At 39.6% G+C, this 20,008-nt stretch overlaps 1 protein-coding gene across 5 annotated transcripts in view; it reads left to right on the top strand.

Annotated features, from left to right (window-relative positions):
* Positions 1 to 20,008, top strand: part of Atrnl1 (attractin like 1) — a 604,076-nt gene that overhangs the window by 375,568 nt on the left and 208,500 nt on the right. The gene's annotated exons all lie outside the window — the stretch shown is intronic.

The raw sequence follows: 20,008 nt of genomic DNA, 5'->3' as shown, positions 1-20,008 counted from the left end.
TTCAAGGCACATAGTTTTAATGGTATGACATGAGCTGTAACAAAAGCCACTGGAGAGTCTATTAGCCTAGGCAAGAGTGACAGACTGCTCACCTGGCAGCCTTTGCCTGACAGATAGGAGCTGAAGGAATTTAAGGTATAGTTACACTGGAAGAAGCTGAGTGCCATAGTTAGTCCTCAGAGGACCCTGTGGCCCCTACTGAACAATTCACATCCATCTTTATTAGCAACATTTTACTGCAAAAGGTGTGTAGAGATGAGCTGCATTTTAATTACATAGTTTAGCTTTTAAAGTTGAGTGTAAAATATCCTGGATATTTTTATTTCTGGAGTATGATGATTATCACACAGCTGTGTTGCAAGTGTAGAAATAGAGAGATGAAGTAAGAAGTATTGTGTGCATTTGAGTGTGATGTTGGAATCTGACGTGAACTGAAATCATGACCTTCCAAAGCTGCTGGAGGCCTTCTAGTTTAATTGTATGCTCACTTGTTTGTGCATAGTCTGTGCAATGTTTACGACGTAAGAGGAAGGAACTCTAGACTTGACATCTTTTCTTCTGTCTCTTAGAAATGCCACTATTTGACTAACTATGTTATCATCAGATTTTTCCCCCAAGAAAGGGAGGAATTCAAAAACAGAGTCATCCTAAAACCTAGGTACAAATATGTAGCTTGAGTTTTCCTGCCTGGCCCACAATCAGGACAAATCTCTCTCACCTGCCAGTCCCACAGCCACTTAAACCCGACCAAGTAAACACAGAGACTTATATTGGTTACAAACTGTATGGCCGTGGCAGGCTTCTTGCTAACTGTTCTTACAGCTTAAATTAATCCATTTCCATTAATCTATACCTTGCCACATGGCTCGTGGCTTACCGGCATCTTCACATGCTGTTTGTCATCGTGGCGACTGGCAGTGTCTCTCTCTCTCTCAGTCTTCTGTTCTCTCAATTCTCCTCTCTGTTAGTCCCGCCTATACTTCCTGCCTGGCCACTGACCAATCAGTGATTTATTCATTGACCAATCAGCAACACATTTGACATACAGACCATCCCACAGCACAAATATATTTGATTTTGTCTGTAGGGACGAAGTTTTGTTATTGTTAAAAATTAAACCCAAAGTATACTTCACAAGTAAAATAGAAAACAGTAGTTTTTGGATGAACTAAAGTGTGTGTGTGTGTGTATGTGTGTGTGTGTGTGTGTGTGTGTGACATCAGTGTGTTGCTTCTGTATACTTAATTTTTTCTTGCTCTAGATCAAGGTGCCATGGATTATTCGAGCATTAGGAGAGGTAGGTACATATCTTCTATTGCTGGGAGAGAAATTAGAAGGCAGAATATATGAATGAAATATACAGCCAATGCTCTAATTTTGTTTTGGTCCCCTGTTTCAAATAATGTTATTCTGAAAACTTTAAAAACAAGCAGGAAATCTAGACTGTTCAAATCTAAGTCTCTGTTGTCACCAGTGTGACGTGTTCAAGTCCTGGTGTGGTAGGCTGCGTAGAAGGAAGACTGGAAGAAGACTGCCTGGGGAGGGGCGGATGGCATCACATGCAGCTGCTCACAGGAGCCTCTCAGTGGCTCCTTGACGGAGTACTTGGTCCACACGTGTTGAACATGTGGCCTTCATTTTTTTTAATCCTTTGCTGGTCGACCCTCTAACACCCGTGTGTTTGCGGCGTCTCTCTGTCCTTGCTTCAGCCCCGTTCCTTGTGCAATAGGGCCGTTAGGTGTCTCTCCCCAGCCCGCTCCGAGACTGTTTTCATGGATGCTTACACTGAAAACAGCGCTGTCCCCCAAGGCCTGCTTCTGCTACTGGGGTATGTGTGTGTCAGGGCAGGGGGGAGTGTGCAGGGCAGAGAGAGACGCCATTTTCTTTATGATTTCCTTTCTTCACTTCTGAGTACTGTGTTTCCTTTTTCTGTTTTTCATAGTACCCTATACTCATCAATGGCCCATAGAAATGCTTGTTCCTCCCTTGCATTTCTAAATCTTATTAATACATCTTTCCCTTTAGCTCATCTCAAGCAAAATTAATACACTAGTTTGTGCATGATACCATTTCTGCTTCCAATTATTGAAAGTAACCGGACGTTTTGATATAGATATCATCAGTGAACTTCTTTATTATAGCATGTTTAAATAACAGCGAGCATCCTTTACTCTTTGCATCTCTGATTGCTCCCCTAGTCACAGGAGAGATGCACATGATTTGATGTAATTGCAGAGTCAGCAGTTGTGGTGGGCAGAGATGAATGCTTAGGAGTTCAGTGGCCTGCATGCCTGGCTCTGGAGAGTCCTCCACCATGCCAGGCATAGGAGCATGTCATCTCTCTACAGGCCTGGCCTGGGAGACTGCTTCTGCAGCTTTCCTACCCCGCAGCAGCTGGTGGAGGATGTGTGCATCTCAGGCCAGGGCACTAATGCCTTGCTCCTGTGCAGGCCTCCATTGCTTCCTCCGAATGGCCCAATCACTTGCCTGCTTTCTTTGTGTTCTGAGACTTTGGAGGAATTCCTGACAAGATCTCTGAGATTCATCAGTTTTCCTCCCTCTTCCATGTCGTCTCCATGTCTAAAGTCAGGGATGGTGATGACAGTTCCACTACCCGTGCCCTTTAGGAGTGGTGGCAAAGTTCACTCTGTATCATGCAGATTATGCCAACATTGGGATTCTTAGTTTTCTTTCTGGTATTATTGCTCAGTTCTCTAAATAACCTGAATCCCTTTATGTTTTTTATACCATTTCTCCCCAGAAATTCAGCTACAAGATATAGAAGGGAAAAATAATTACATGCTAGCTCCCATTTAGCAAGTCCATTTTATCTGGGGTTGAATTCTAATTATAGAAGTATAGTATTTTTAGAGCCTGTTGAGCTATAATTCATATAATACACAGTTCACGCACTTAAAATATATACCCTATTGTTTTTAGTATAAACATGGAGTTGTATAATCATTTCCCAGATGAATATATAATATTCCCATTTGCAGTCATCACAGTTTGGGACTCTGTCTATGCTGTGGACTGGGAGGAAGTACAAGTTTATATTGTGCTGTGTGCAGGTACTGTATTTCTGACTGTTGAAGGCAGGGTTGCTGTGCTGTCCAGGCTGGTTATTCAGTCCTCCTGCCTGAGCTTTTGGGTGTCTAGAGTACAGATGTGCAGCGTCATGCCCAGGCCCCCTATATTTGTTAATAAAGTTCCTCAGCTGATAGATGTTTGGACTGTTTCTATTTGGGAATAGTCTTGATGACACTGTCATAAATATTATATAAAATACAGCTTACTTTTGCTAAGTTCAAGATTATAATCAGTGGACATTGAAGTTTTATGAACTATTGAAGACTCTGTGTTGGATGGTATAGTTTCTCTTTTGAAAATCATTGATCATATGTGGAGAGTTTCTGGGCTGTTCACCTGATGTATGTCTGTTTATGGCACTGCCACAATGTCTGGATTATTGTAGCTCTGCGGTATGTTTGGAATCCTCCAACTCTGCACTTTATGCAGTTACCTGGACTCTTCATGTCCCTTGAAATTCCATTCTGCTGAGAAACACTGCAGTTCAGTAGACATTTTTAGAGCTTAAATTGGTTGATTGCTCTTTCTGATAAAAGTAAACATCCAAGTTGCATCTCTGCAGCTTGATGCTAATTTCTTTCCTTGACATCCTTTAGAAAATAAGTCGAGTTTTTAAGATTACATTTTATTTCCTGTTTGCTCTGCTCTTTATAATAATTGCTACTAATTAGAAACTTTCTAGCTGTGGTTTATTTATCATTATTGCAGAATTCCGAGAGCTGTTTCAAATCCCTCTGTTTTAAATACATATAATGGCACAATGTGGTTTATTGATTGCTTACATGGCTAACTGTGAAACCTGGGGCCATTGTGGAATCACATTAAAGGATTTATTTTATATGAACTGAGAACCAAAGTACTTTAAATTATTATGATAGGTTTTTCTTATAGTTCAGTGTTAAAAACCCAACACAATGCCACAGGTCATTGGGCTATTAGTGTTATGAAAAAAATACTGGTTATTCATAATGTGGTTAGCTAAACAGTGAGTTTGTATTAAATTAAATCTGACTCTTATGTGCACTCTTGAGATTCACATCGGAATTGTCAGGTGGAAATGTAAAGTAGAGTGGGAGATGATATCTTTTATATACCTGAGGTTCACCACAGCTGGGGGTAACTGTGCACTTCTGTTCACCACAGCTGGGGTAACTGTGCACTGCTGTTCACCACAGCTGGAGGTAACTGTGCACTGCTGTTCACCACAGCTGGGGGTAACTGTGCACTACTGTACATGAGCTCACACATTTTGTAAGTTGTTTAAATACTGAATCTTTAGTGGACATTAATAGTTCAAACCCCTTTTGATGAAAAGACAAAATATATTCTGTAAATAATTACGCTAAGTCAATTATTAGTAGATTTGAGTCATGTTTTATATTACCAGGAAAAATAATATCTACCATTCAAATCTAATAAATGCATCTAGAATATGAATTTACCTGTCACCACAATCTGTTAACTGATTTCACAGATAAAGGATTGTTTTGTTGTAGTTTGATATATGGCATATTTTTGTCATTTTTCTTCCACATGTTGGCAAGTAACTGACTTCTGATATTAAAAAAGTTCCTTTGACTGTATATGTCCAATGATGTCAGTTAAATGACACCCTAGAATTTTTTTAAATAAATTCAATTTGGAAAAATTTCCATTCAGTGGATACCTCAGAACTTACATTGGTGGTTTACTTCTCCCTGTTACAAACAAATATCCCAGTTGGGTCTCAGCAGCTCAGTGCTAGTTTCTTCCTTTGATGTCCTTTAGAAAATGAGAGAGTTCTACAGTAGGTTTGTGTGGGATGCTCCCTGTGTGCCAGGCACTGTCTGGGCACTGAAGGAATGGAGGAGAATACAATACAGAGCCTGTGTCCATGGAGCCCATGTTCCAGGAGGAGAAAGTCAGTCTTGGAATGTTACATACAAGCAAAAGTGGGCGGCCAGGAAGAAGACGAGGTAGGATTGGGCATGCTCTGAGGATGGGGGAAGGCACTGTTGGACATAGTTGCAGTCAGAACGATTGAATTGAGAGTGGAAGATGAACAAGTCTTGAAAGAAATGAAGGTGCTAACTGTGCACATTTCCTGAGAGGAGCATTACAGTCAAAGGGCTGACAGAGTCGAGTCCTAAGGCAGCCTGCCTAGCAGGCCTGTGACAAGCACTCTTCAGGACCCCGGTGTCGGGAGATGACTGTGTGTGTCCCAAGTAAAGAGAAGAGCCAGTGCGGGCTCTGGTGAAGAATGGGGTGTGCTGGAGGCTTTTAAATGACCTCTTTGTCTTCTGGAGGGAGAATTGTGGAGAGGGCTGGCTCCATGAAGCTCCCTGGGGAGCAGACACTGAGACTTAGACAGTTTGCTTGGTTCAGACTGAAGAATAACCTGGTCAGGAAGGGAAGAGGAAATGGAGAGCAGCCCATAACAGCACCATGGGCAGAGAACGAGGAAATGGAGGGCAGCCCGTAACAGCACCATGGGCAGCTCAATTCCACTGGGGAAACTAGGAGCCAGAACAAAACTGTGTGTCCCACTCCAATGCCTGGTGATGGCATTGAGGGTTTCTACTCTATCTGCAGTGGTTACCAGGTGAAGGGTGCTCCTCTGGAGGCCGCAGAAGCCTCAGGTTGGTTACCAGGTGAAGGGTGCTCCTCTGGAGACCGCAGAAGCCTCAGGTTGGTTACCAGGTGAAGGGTGCTCCTCTGGAGGCCGCAGAAGCCTCCAGTGAGGAAATGGGTTTGGGCTGTTAGAAGCTGGGGTGGGAAGTAGCCCAGTCCTGCTAGTCAGCGTGAGGGCAGAAGCAGCGTGGTTCTTTAGATGTCTGCAGGAACTCAGGCCATTGCTGGTGGTAACAAGGCCAGAGTGTGGCACCACAAGCCGTGAGATGTGGTCAGACTCTGAGCCAAAGTGGTTATGATGAGTGTGATCGTTCTAACAATGTGATAGTGGATCTGCGTTGGTGAGTCCAGGTGGGGTTCCCTTTGTTGCCCCTGCGTTCCTGTGCACTTGGTGACACATTGCCTGTGTCTGTCCGTGCATCCTCCCAAGTAGTGCAATACATGCTTTTCTAAGCAAATGACAGAGACATGGAAAAGAGCCTGGATCTTCAAGTGACTTGGAATTTCTTTTCTTTTCTTTCTTTCTTTTTCTTTTCTTTTTTTTTTTAGCTTTTTAGATTTGATGTCACAGAAGAAATAAAATTCTTTGTCACGAACAAGTTACTCACAGGTATTAGGTTGAAATGAAGACTATGTTGAAAATATATTTTCCTGTTCACTTCTTTTTAAATTAATTTATTGTGTGTATGGGTGTTTTGCCTGCTTGAACATCTGTGCACTGCCTTCCTGCCTGGTGACTAGGGAGGCCAAGAAGAGTATTGGGTCCCGTGGCACCGGAGTTAAGGGGAGTTGAGAGCCACTGTGTAGGTGCTGGGACTTGAACCTGGGTTCTCTGGAAGAGCAGCGGAGCCATCTCTCCAGCCCCTCCCCATTCACTTTTGTGTGGTGTCCAGTGGATGACAGTTAGGTCACCATCTATGAATCTGCACATATCGTTGAAAATCTCTCTATGATGTCATATTTTCTCTTTAGGATTCATTGTGATTACTTCTAGCCAAGTGCTCCTACTTCTCCGGTTATAACACTGACAAACTAGCTAACACTTTAATGATGAGCCTTAAAAGACATGTTAGCCGATTTGTAAGGTGATATATTTGATTATTCCCTATACATATTGATCTAAGCCTTTCTGTAGTTGTGTGCATACTACAGTAACGAAGAAAATATTAAAGTAACAAGAAAATTGAAGAGTACAATCTGGGCTCCTCTTTCTTTATTAAGTTGACTTCACGTATGTTCAGTGCTCAGAGTGCTACCACATAGTCCAAGTTAGTGTCTCCAACCACACCCTAACCTCAGGAGACAGACTTTGGGGGTCTCTAGTGGAATCTTGGTGATATGCCAAGGGAAGAAACCTGCCTGTGGTCTTCCTAGGTCATAGAGAAGAGTGAAATATTTGATTGGAGTTTAAAATGGTGTTTTTCAAAATTGGTTCATATACTGTCCCAGTCTGATTGAAAGCATTAGTCCAGTCTTATTACAGTAAAGAACCCCATAAGACAATTAGAACTGATAACTAAATCAGTAAGGTTACAAAATATAAAATAAATATCCAGTAGTAAACAACACTTCTATATACCAGTACCTAATTTGTTGAAAAACAAATAAGGACTAAAATCTCATTCCTATTAACTGCAAAAGATATCCAGGGATGTATTTAACCAAGGAAACAAAAGACTGCTGAGTGAATATTATGAAAGACTAATGAAAATAAAGGTCTAAAAATTGGAAATATCTACCGTGTTCATAGAGTGGAAAAATTGACATTGTTAAAAATGTCTATATTATACAAAATGATTTACAGATTCAATGAAGTCCCATCAAAATTTTAATTGTACGTTTTTTAGAAATAAAATAAATATTTGAAGGCATATGTGGAAGTACTTAACTGTTAATTGAGTTTTTGAGCAGAAAACAAAGCTACAGGCATCACAGAACCTGAACTGTGGGGTCAGAGTAATGACAACAACATGATTGTGTTGTCTAGTCCTACATACGTCAGTACAGTAATTGAGAACTGAGAGATAACCCGCGCATCTATATTCTGATGGTTCTTGACTTTAAAACCACTCCGTGTTGGAAACAGAACAGTTATCCCCATTAAATGGTTCTTCAAAACTGGATATTCACCTGCAACAGAATGAGACTTTGCCCATATCACTAACCCTCTCCAGAGTAAACTCAAACCAGATCAAAGGCGTAAATGTAAGACCGAAACCACAGCACTGACACATGGGAGATACTCAGTGTCAGTAAAATCAGTGATGGCTCAGATAAGACTCGAAGGCAGGGGCAACAGAAGCAAGAGACAGTGTTGTGTCAAAATAAGATGCGTCTGAAAACAAAGAATCAAGCAACAGAGTGAAGAGACGGGCCTTCAGTGTGGGAAAGTTTTCAGATTATGCATATGACAAAGAGTCAATATTCAGAATATATGAAAGACTGAATACCAAAAGTCCTTCAAATTCAATCTAAAGAAAATGAGCTAATTTTGTGACTTGGGTTCTTGAAAGAAGAAATTCAGGTTGTCAAAACTTTATGAAAAAATGCTCAAAATCATTACTTGTTAACAAAATGAAAATTAAAATTAGTGAGATGTGGTATCACCCCAGTTATATGACTTTTACCAAAAAGATTAAAGATAACAAATATTACTGAGAAAATAGAGAAAGAGAACTTTTCAATGCTGTTTATCAGAATTTAATGTAATTAAAATTAATACCATTGTCATGGGGAAAATTCTTTCTTAAAACACTAAAAATAGATCTTTGATGTGATCCCAGTGTGCTACTTATGATTGTATACCCAAGGGAACACCTGCATATCAGATGAATTAATGCCTCTCATGTTTATTGCAATATAATTTATATGAAGACATGGGAATCAACCTTGGTACACGTCAACAGACGAATAATGAAATGAGGTATGGATGTGTGATGGAATTCAGCCATAAAAATGACATTCTACTGTTTGTATCAACTTGAAGGGAACTTAAAGGAATTTTGTGAAGTGAATGAAATAGTCAAGACACAGAGAAGCCGGTGCTTTTGTGTTACATGTGGAAACTGTGAATGTTATTTAAAGGTTGAACATTGGGAGAGTTAGGAATGGCAGAATTAGAATTGGAACATAGGAAGCTTGGGTTAACAGGCACCAGAGCACAGTGTGACAGAAGTGAATGCATTATCGTTCAGGTAACGCAGTCACAGAAGCAGAGCCTGTGCCATCGCTCACATGACACAGGACAGAAGCAGAGCCTGCGCTTTCGGTCACGTGATATGTTATGTATTTTATTAATAACAAAGAGAGGACCTTGAGGACTCAACATACAGCAGTGCTGACAAGATACAGGCAGGCTGACTGAGTGAAGACACCTGCCGTGAGGCCCAACAGCTTGAGTTGGATCCTTAAGACCCATATGTAGAATGGGAGAACTGACTCTCTCGAGTTGCCCTGTGGCCTCCACTTGTGTGGACATGCACACATGTACATACATACATACATACATACACACACAGACACATATACATACATACACACACAGACACATATACATACATACACACACAGACACATATACATACATACACACACAGACACATATACATACATATACACACAGACACATATACATACATACACACACACACAGACACATATACATACATACATCCACACCCAGACACATATACATACATACACACACAGACACATATACATACATACATACACACACAGACACATACATATATACATACACACACAGACATATACATACACACACACAGACACATATACATTCATACACACAGACACATATACATATATACAAATGCATATTCACTAACACAGATAGATAATAATTTTGAAAGAAAATGAAAATCTTAATTACCCTGACTTGGTTATTACACATTATATACATATACACAGTCCTAGACTTCACTATTGCCATGACAAAACATAACCAAAGCAATTTGTTGAAGAAAGTTCATTGGGGTTCACAGTTTCATAGGGTTAGGGTCCATGACCATCATGGTGGAGAGCGTGGCAGCAGACAGGCAGGCATGGTGCTGGAGCATAGCTCACAGCTTGTGTTTGATCCATAGGCTGGAGGAGAGAGGGAAAAACTGCCTGGCATGGACTTTTGAAACCTCAAATCCCACTGCAGTGGCACACCCTCCAAGAAGAACACATCCCCTAATCCTTCCCAAACAGTTCCACCAACTGAGAACCAAGCAATCAAGTGTGCAGGCCTTTGGGGCCTGTTCTCATTCAAATCACCATAAACATATATAGATAGAATAATAAAGTATATGTGGGTAAAATAATTTAAAATATGTTCAGTCTATTAAATATCTATTGGGAAGTTATTAGAACAGGCTAGCAGTTCTTGGGTGATGTTTTGTCTGTGTGTAAACAGGACTGAATTTCCAACCCTCCCCATACTCAGTACTGCTCTCTGGTAACAGTGAACAGATTCATCCACTCAACACAATCCTTCTGCAGTCTGAAACAGTAAGCTCAGCTTCTAGCAAACCCTTCTATACTCCTTCCTGTGTATGCCAAGATATGTTTGATATATGGACATAAACTAACATTGGCTAATACAGATCCTTTACTACTGTTAATACAGATAAATTAATACCAGCATCAGTTAATACAGATTTGCCAGCAGTAGGGACAGTCAGTGATCATATTTTTAGATTATCTTGAAGCAATTGTTGAGCTTCAATAGTTATCTGATTTTTGTTTAAATATTTTATTAAGCTGTCATTTCCTAAGACAGTTGTTTTAACATTAAATTTGTGTTTCTTTAATATATTTTATCTAGTTTCTTATGGTATGTTATTAATTTATTTGCACTTTTCTTACATTACATACAGAGTGGATTGTCTCCTGGTTTATATCCTCAATGTAATAACTGATTGTAAGAATTCCATAAAATTCTATTAAATCAAATACATACTGTTATGAAATAAAATATGAGATATTAGAAATGTAGAGATAGATATTTTATCAATATATGTAGAAGATAAGAAACCAATAATGTTAAATAAATATCATGTCTCCTCATAGCATGCTTTCTTGGAAAATGAAGTATCCTGCCCCAGGACCCCCCACCCTTCTCTTTGTCCATGGGTTGAGTAACCTTGCTCACTGTGCACTCTCCACCTCGTATCTAGCCTCACCTCAGACCGAGCAGCCATGGTCTGGCCACTCTGAAAGCAAGAGGCAACAACTTTCCCTCCTGTAAGTTGCCTACCTGGATTGTTTTTTCACCAGTGAGGGAAAGGTGATTAACAGACATGCTTCCCTTTTACCCAGTGAACACAACCATCTCTGCACATCACTCTCTGTTGCTCCCCTGATGGACAAGAACTTTCCTTTCTGCTAAAACTCCTACTCTTCAGGTCAGAAATCAGTGACTGAGTAAGTAGGCAGAAACTAATGAGGAGCACTAATTTAAGGTGACAAGGATTTCTGTACAATCCTGATGTCCCAAAGAAGTCTAGAGGGCATAAATTTTAGTATAATTATAATTTAGCAATTATATTGTGATGAGTTTATCTAATTATTCTTTATCAATAAAAACTTGGGTGTCAGATATTGGGGTAAGAACCTGAATGATCAGAGAAGCTGAGAAGCAACCAGTGACCTCTTCCGTCTTTTTTCCTTTATCCCAAAAAGGGTGAGACCCTCTCTAAGACCCACCTTACTACTTCCTGTCTATCCATCCTCAGTCCTCCAAAACATCTTTGGTTAATTTTGGTCAGCTAGTAGTTAGCTCTGCCCTCTAATTCAAAGCAAATTTATATTGGCAGTCTTGAGAGAGTCAGAATACGATTAAACTATCACACAACAATGTTGGCTTGTAATAATTTTCAAACTAATGTTATAAGTGGGGTAAGCAGACTATGGATTACATAGAATTGAATATTGGCAAATAAGGATAAAGAATCAAGCTAATGAAAGTTTTCAGTACAGTAATGTAAGATCCTCTTGAGTAGCTAGCTGGTAGCTAGAAGGTTGACAATGTAAAAAATATCTGTTGCTAACAGTTTAAGCCGAGAAAGAGAATTAAAGTTAGTTAGTCAATTCTTTATTCACTTATTAATGCACTATTGAGTCCTTCCTGATACTAGGCATGGAGATGCAGAAATCAAAATAGAATCATAGTCCCTACTGTTCTCAGTAACAGTTCACTTAGCTATAAGGAGAGATGCGGTGTTTAAGGTTTTAGACTTGAAACACACAGGTGTTCTGATTGCCTGCCTTGACCTATGCCCTGGTCTGCTCTGTGTTGCTGTGATACACTCCATGACCTAAAGGAGAATAGGAAAGGGAAAGGGGGATTATTGGCTTATGCTTCCATATCATGGTCTATCAGAGAGAGAAACCAAGGCAGAAACCCAGAAGCAGGAAGTGATGCAGAGCCTCTGGAGGAGTGCTGCTTCCTGGCTTGCTGAACAGGTGCACCTTCAGCGATATCTCTATACCTCCCAGGATAACTGCCCCCTCACAACAGTCATTAAGAAAATCAAACACACCCCCAGATATGCCCATGGCAGTCTGATGGAAGCAGCCCCAGTTCCCTTTCCCCAGACAATTCATCTAGCTTGTGTCAAGTTTAAAAAACAAAACAAAACAAAAAAACAAAAACTAACCATCATACCTTACGTATTGGTTATTATCAGCTAGATTTGTGATCTTAGTGGCTCAACTTTATTAGTCTTCTGTAACTTTAGCACATTAGAGTATACACACAATATCCCAGACTTAAATAATAAAGAACAATAAAGTCCACATCATTTAATGGAAGTGGTTATTAAGTGGTGAGACCAATCTTTTGAAAAACATTCAAATACTAGATAGATAGATAGATAGATAGATAGATAGATAGATAGATAGATAGATAGTGTGTGTGTGTGTGTGTGTGTGTGTGTGTGTGTGTGTGTGTGTGTGTGTGGTTTTCATGTCTACTCAATACAAATAGATGTGGGTAGATAGAGCTGAGTACCACTGCACCTAGATGCTTTTGACTTATGACTCATCATAACAGCTACTCTCTCTGCCTTTTGGAGATTTGCACATATTGCTTCTTGGATCTTGCTTTGAAATAAGACTGTGTAACATCTATGCATTTTAGAAAATCTGGGAAAGTTTTAAAAGTATCTTTGCAAATAGACTAATTTTGCTTATATATTAAATTTCCAGCAGTTTCAGATAACATTTATTTAAAGCATGCTAAATTTTGGTGCCCCTACTTATCAATGGCAACAATTTAAAAATATGTGTCATGTAAGGTACACGGCATCCCAGACGTCGCAGCGGGGTGTGGCAGAGCCGGTGTACCACAGGACCGTGGCTTCCGAGAGGGACGAGGGACGCTACCTGCCCCCACTTGCACTGCACCGCTTCTTTCTTTGTAGTGGCTGTTGCCACTTCCTGTAGATCATAAATGATGCATATGATGGCAAATCGGAAGTACCATAAGATCAAAGAATATTTATTTCAACAAATAATTTTAATTTGGGCATAGTTATGTATAAATGAGAAATATGAACCCATTCTACCACATTTGAATAACAAAATAACTAGTCTTCCAGTGTATTGAATGGTGTCTGAGTATATGTGTACATAAATATATGTGATACATAGTTATACATACACATACAACTGCATTTACACAATTATCAGGTAGGTGTGAAAAGAAAATATGATTTTTACAGTAATTATTTTGCTGTGTATTCTTGAATTATTGAGGCAATATAGTTGTCATAACATCAGTTATCAGTTATTAGATAATGTTAACTTAGTCCTCTGACTAGAAAACTAAGATATTGTGCACACACCCACATAGCAGTTCAGCAAATGTGCACAGTCACATAGCGACCAGCTTAATCTAGAGAAAAATGCTTGCATTACCATAGACACTCCTTCCGTCACCCTGCACCATGCCTCTGGCACTCACCCAGCCAACTTACAGCTTTAGAGTTTATTTCTTATAAACAAATATATGTTGTATTATGTGCCTGTAGCTGGAGTTTTCTCCAGTCTTGCCTGGCCCACGGTCAGGACAAATCTCTCTCACCCGCCAGTCCCACAGCCACTTAGACCCAACCAAGTAAACACACAGAGACTTATATTGCTTACAAATTGTATGGCCGTGACAGGCTTCTTGTTATCTAGTTCTTATATCTTAAATTAACCCATTTCTATAAATCTATACCTTGCCACATGGCTTGTGGCTTACCAGTATCTTACATGTTGGTACTCATGGTGGCGGCTGGCAGCATCTCCTGAGTCAGCCTTCCACTTCCCAGAATTCTCTTCTCTGCTTGTCCCACCTATTCTTCCTGCCTGGCTACTGGCCAGTCAGTGTTTTATTTATACAGAGCGATATCCACAGCATGTGCCTTTGTTTATAGCCTTTTCCACTTTGTGTGAGGCTTCCAATGAGATCTGTTCATGTAATGAATTTCGTATTTCAGTAGTTCATTCTGTTGCTGGCATTTTGTTGTATAAATGTACCAAAATTTGTCCAGTTACCAGGTAATAGAAATCTGGATTATTTTTTATTTGTAGCTATTATAAATAAAGCTGCCATTAATGTTTGCATACTCATCTTTATAAAAAATAAGTTTTTTATTTCTCTTGATTAAAGACCTGCCAGCATTTCTCGGTGACATGTTAAACATAATTTAACAATTTTTCAAAGTGGATTTGTACCACTGTCAGTTACATACACCTTGGAGTCCTCCCTGGCACTGGGCATTGTTGATTACTTTATTCTTCTAATGGGTGTGAGGAGCATTTCATTGCTGTGCTTGGGTTTGAGGAGTCTTTTCTTATTTTCCAAAAGAGGTAGTAGCCAGCCATACAGCAATACACACCCACAAATTTTGGTTTTTTCATAAACATTTTACATAAATATTAACTGATATATATACTATATATTAGTCACATTTGTGTTTGAACAACAAAATACCAAGGCATCTAATTTACAAAGATAGAAACGTTAATTTGGCTCCCAGTTTGGGAGAGTCAAAGTCTATGGATGGGGCAGTTGTTACTGTGTTAGCTTTTTGGTGACAGCGTAGATAGCAGCATATCCTGGTGTTTGTGAGAACAAGTGGCCATGTCCTCAATAGGAACAGAGTGAAATGGATGGGTCCTAAATCAGCCCTCCTGAGAGAACTCACAGGGTTACACAGGAACCAGCGAGAGGTTACAGGCAAGTTATGTTTAAAGAGCTTGCCCCCCAGGGACCGAAGGGCCCAGCCCCCCAGGGACCGAAGGGCCCCCCCCCCCCGCTCTGTAGGCCCCCCAGGGACCTAAGGGTCCCGCTCTGTAGGCCCCCCAGGGACTGAAGGGCCCCGCTCTGTAGGCCCCCTCTTTTCCTAACAGTATCATCCTGAACACCAACCTTTTAACACTCGGACCTTTGGGCACACTCCATCCAAACCGTAGCAGTAACAGTTAGGAACATCTTACATGTGCTTATTTTTATAGGACTCAAAAATTAACCTCGAAAAGGTCTTCTTAAAATAAATAGTTGGGTTTTTCTAACTGCCTATGAGGATCTCTTTAGTGAAATAACTCCATTTATTAAGAAATAAAATATTAATATCATAGATTAATTTTTAAATTAAAAAATGAGCATACCTAGAAATAGAGAAGTGAATTATACCACCAAGTTCCCATAATTCCAGACTCTTGGCCAGTCTTGTTTTGTCATCAAAACCAATTTTATTTGAATCTTGGAGTTCTTGATTTATCATATTGAAATACTGAAAATAATTATTTTTAAATGTTTAGATTTAAACATGTAGTTTCTAGTTTTGTTCTCTAAGGCTTCCGTAACCGCCCAGTTTGACCTGTCTGCAAGTGAAGTATTCGCTCTGTTTATTATTCCAATCACGTACAGTGGGAAATCTCAACACCTACATGTGAACCAGAGCTCTTTACACAGGAGTGTTTCACTCACCAGCAAACTGTGTACTACTTTCTTTAATAGCCCTGTGCAGACACTGCATTATGGGAATATCAGGGTTTGCGGAATGGAAGTTGCCATTTAACAACATAAGCCAGTTAATTTTAATTTACTATATTTTTTAAGTAGCGTGTTGACTATAATCTGTGGAGTACTTTCTTAATTCTTATTACAACACTGATCTAATTTTTCTCCCCAGGAAGCTTAGCTCAAGTGCAGAACCAGTTTTAATTAAGAATAAAAAAAGAAAAGAAAACAAGGAAATTCATTAGGAATTCTGATTTTTGCTACCACAACTAAAAAGTCTATAAGCAACATGAGATTAGTGAGATGTAAGAGATGATAACCGCATTAGGGGTTGCCTATAATTGGGAAAGTAACCTTGACACATTTCAGTCCAATTCTGAGTATCTGTGGTTTATTATATTCCAGACAGTATCCATTACCCAGGATGTAGGGCTAAATTAACTTTAATGTTGCACTCTTCACAAGACATTCCATAGCTAGCAATAACATTAACATAATGCTGTTAAAATAAGAATTTCAATTATAAGGCAGATGAGAGTGTGAAGAACATGACAGCCTTAATGAGAAGCAGGAGTTGGTCCTTGCTATGATAAGGCACACAGTTATAGAGAAAGAGGAAACAAAACACAGCCTCGGGCTGTTCCTGTTGTGTCTTGTCAGCTCTCCTGATAACAGCCTTGGGTTCAGATCTATTCTGTGACTCTGCAGGCTGCTGCCAGCACCGTGGCCCTGTCCTCTTTCATTTGGCTGGAACACCTTTGATTGCTGTGTGTTCTACTCTTACAAGTAGCTGAAAGCACACTTTCTTACTCTGCTCATCACTCCTTTGTTCAGAAAGGGAACCACCAGGCTGGCTTGTCTCGCAGGTAGGAAAACTGGGTCAGTGGCTCCAGAGTTTATATGGAAGTAGATTGGAATTAGTTGAAGGGCCAATGAGTGCTTATTCATAGAACTTATTTTTAACAAAGGCCACAGTGTAGTAAATGTGACCCAACTGCTTCAGCCTTCTCTGTGGCTGCAGCATACCTGCCTTTGTTTTCATTTAGAGTTATATGGACAGAGCTGTCAGAACACCTAGGGACAAAGGATTGCAACCGAGAACTCTCTCAGTTCATTGGGGTGGCTGTAACAAAGATTCCATAGGTAGGGTGGCTTATAAACACAACAATTATTTCTTGCCCATTCTGGAACCTGTAGACACAGGAACAAGGAGATTAGTGTCTGCTTAGGGCCCCACTGCTTCATTGATGAATGACACCTTTGCTGTGTCCTCATCTCATGGGACAGGAAGAGCAAACTGGCCCCACTTGTCTCCTTGTGACAACACTAATCACCTTCCCAAAGCCGCACTGCTGGATATTAACATAAGCTGACCTATTGAGGGTGAGGTTTTGAAACAGAAATTTTCTTATGAAAAAAGCCTTCAGACCACAATCAGAGCATTCTGTTAGTTGTTCATATGAAGTCACTCCTGTGTTTAGTACCCCTTTCTTGAAGCCTGTATGTCCTGTACAAGGTAGTGTTAGCAAATGTTTTCCTGCTATGATTTCATACACACAAACACACATGTATGCATGCACACAGGCACGCGCACGCGCGCGCACACACACACACACACACACACACACATACACACACACACATACACACACACCCCAAAGCAGCATCAGTGTGGAGCACTTCCTTGCCAATCCTGAAGCTTTCTGATTGTTTTATAGAGTTAAGGAGGCCAAGGAACGGCCCTGTTTATCATGACTATAATTCATTGTGATCAGCTGCATTGTTTTTATTTTTCAGCTATGCTGTAAATTGTTAAGGATTATTGTTTCCTCTTGTTTAGTTTGGATTTTTCCGTTTCACATTTAAATAGAAACTTTCCTCATTTTTTCCTTTTGTAAAGGCCTGGGATGCGCTCCTGGAGAACCCAAAGACTGCTTTAGTTTTATTCCACCCAATATGTCACTATTTGTGCGGCATTTGTATAATTAATATGAACATTATCCCTTAATTTCTTTATAAATACATTTCTCATAAAACATGTTATCCATATTGCTTGCTCTAGAGCGTGACCAGTTTCATAGTGTTTACTGCAATGTGCACTATAATACCATAATGTTTGTGTTGTCTGCTCCTATATTTACTTAATCTGTCATCAAAGGGAGCATGGCTGATGCCTTTAAGTGAGCCACTCGATTATGCAGCATTATGTGTAGCTTTCACAGCAGCAATTTTCTCTTCTCCCTTAGGAGCCTTAATTCTGGAAATGAGCATTCCATCTAGATTGAGAGTGTTCATTTATAAAGTGCAAATGCATTTTAGCTTATATAAAATACATATAAATGGTAGAGCCATAGAATAACCCATAAAATGTATAAGGTATTTTATTAGTCTATGGTGTTTTAATTATATTCACAATCAGATTGATTTTAAATTCTAAATATTAAGGGAAATTTTTCAGTATGAGCCATAGAGCTCAAAGATAAATTGATGTTCATCATTTATTGTTTTCTAAACCAAAAATTACATGTTATCAGAGTAACTTTATTTAGCAGACCTTCATCCTTTTGTCCATTTCCATTTATCTTTTTGTGTGTTTATTTCTGTGCATGTGTATATGTGTGTGTATGTTTGTGTGTGTGTTTTATTTCTGTGTGTGTTCCTGTGTGTGTTTATTTCTGTGTGCCTGTTAGTGATGTGTGTGTGTGTGTGTGTGTGTGTGTGTGTGTGTGTGTGTGTGTGTGTGTGTGTGTGTATGTGTGTGAGAGTGCAGGCATGTTTGTGCTGTGCTGCATGTGTGGAAGTCAGATGACCAACCCAGGCTTCTGTCTCCACATTGCATATTGTTGTGACAAGATCTTTAATTACCACCATTGTGTTTGCAAGGCTGCCTAGCCTGGGGTCTCTGGGGAGTCTCCTGTCTCCATCTCCCACCTCAGTGTAAGAATACTAGAATTGAGGTGTGCTCCCACATCTGGACCCAAACACAGGTTTTCCACATATTTGTGCCACAAGGACTTTGCCCACTGAACCAACTCTCCACTCCAGTTCTTCGTATTTTTAAATGTAAGTCAGTGGGTTTCAACCATTGTGTTACAGTAATATCCTCTCTGTATTGGTTCCATCTTGTTTTTCTCTTTCCTTTGTTGTTAGAAAAAATAAACCAAGAATTCCAAAGTAAAGAAAGCTCATGGATTATCATTAATGATCTTTTTTCTTGTCCATTCATCTTTTTCCTCTATTAAAAGTACTTAGAGTTACCATTTCCTGGACTCCTTTGGGTAGAATTTTTTTATATTATTTCATAAATAATGTTCACTGTCTATTATTAAAATGGGTAAAAAGGCATTTATATTGTTAATATAACGGAAACCCCCTCTGTCATAGCTTGGGGTTTAAGAGTATTTGCTGCTCTTACAGAGGACCCAGTCTTGGTTTGTAGCACCCATGGGTGCTCTTAACCACCTGTAACTCCAGCTGCAAGCAGTGCAGTGCCCCCTTCTGGCCTCTGTGGACACCTGTACACACGTGACATTCACAGGCAGATACACATATGCAAAATACATCTTAAAAATAACTTCTCTGTATTTTACTATATTTTATCAACTCAGATATAATTAATATTACTTTCAAAATAGTTTTTAGAACTGATTTTTTTTACAGTTCTTTTAGTTTTTGTGAAATCTTTTGGTGGCGAACAATTGACTCATCTCATTGGCAGTTATGTCTAGAACTTACCAGTGAATACATCTTTTAGATAATATTACTTTGGAAGTCAAAACATAAAGAAAAGTAAAATCAAGGCCCAAACTGTGACTCTATTATCTGTAATACACGGAGCATTAAACTTGAAGCCAGAGGCCCAGGCTCCTCTTCCGGTTCTGCTTTCTCTTCTCATAGCCTTAAGACAGTAATGACAGCATCTCAGCGCATCCTTCCTTCATCTGTGAAGGAGGCACACCTTTGGAGCTGCATGCTTACTTCTCATTGTATGTTGCTGTCAAACTTAATCCCATCTAAACAAAGTAGCCGAGTGGAGATGTGCTGACGGCCATTTGCACTTACATTTTAAAATAATGATTATTGATATTCTTCATTGTGCTTGGAATAATGCACAGTGCTGTGCACTGGCAGAACAGAAGGATCTAAAGCAACAGCAGCAAACATCTCAGTATAAAACACCTCAGATTTGTATGCGGAAGGACAAGATAATGAAATACCTTAATTTAAGTCATTGATTTTAATTATCAGATTATTAGTTAAATGCTTGTCATGTCCAAACACTTACTA

The sequence above is a fragment of the Peromyscus californicus genome, unplaced genomic scaffold (assembly GCF_007827085.1).
Source record: "Peromyscus californicus insignis strain IS unplaced genomic scaffold, ASM782708v3 Scaffold_4__1_contigs__length_199733344, whole genome shotgun sequence".
NCBI lineage: Eukaryota > Metazoa > Chordata > Mammalia > Rodentia > Cricetidae > Peromyscus > Peromyscus californicus.
Note: the sequence above shows the minus strand (reverse complement) of the source record. Positions and strands in the feature narration are given on the sequence as shown.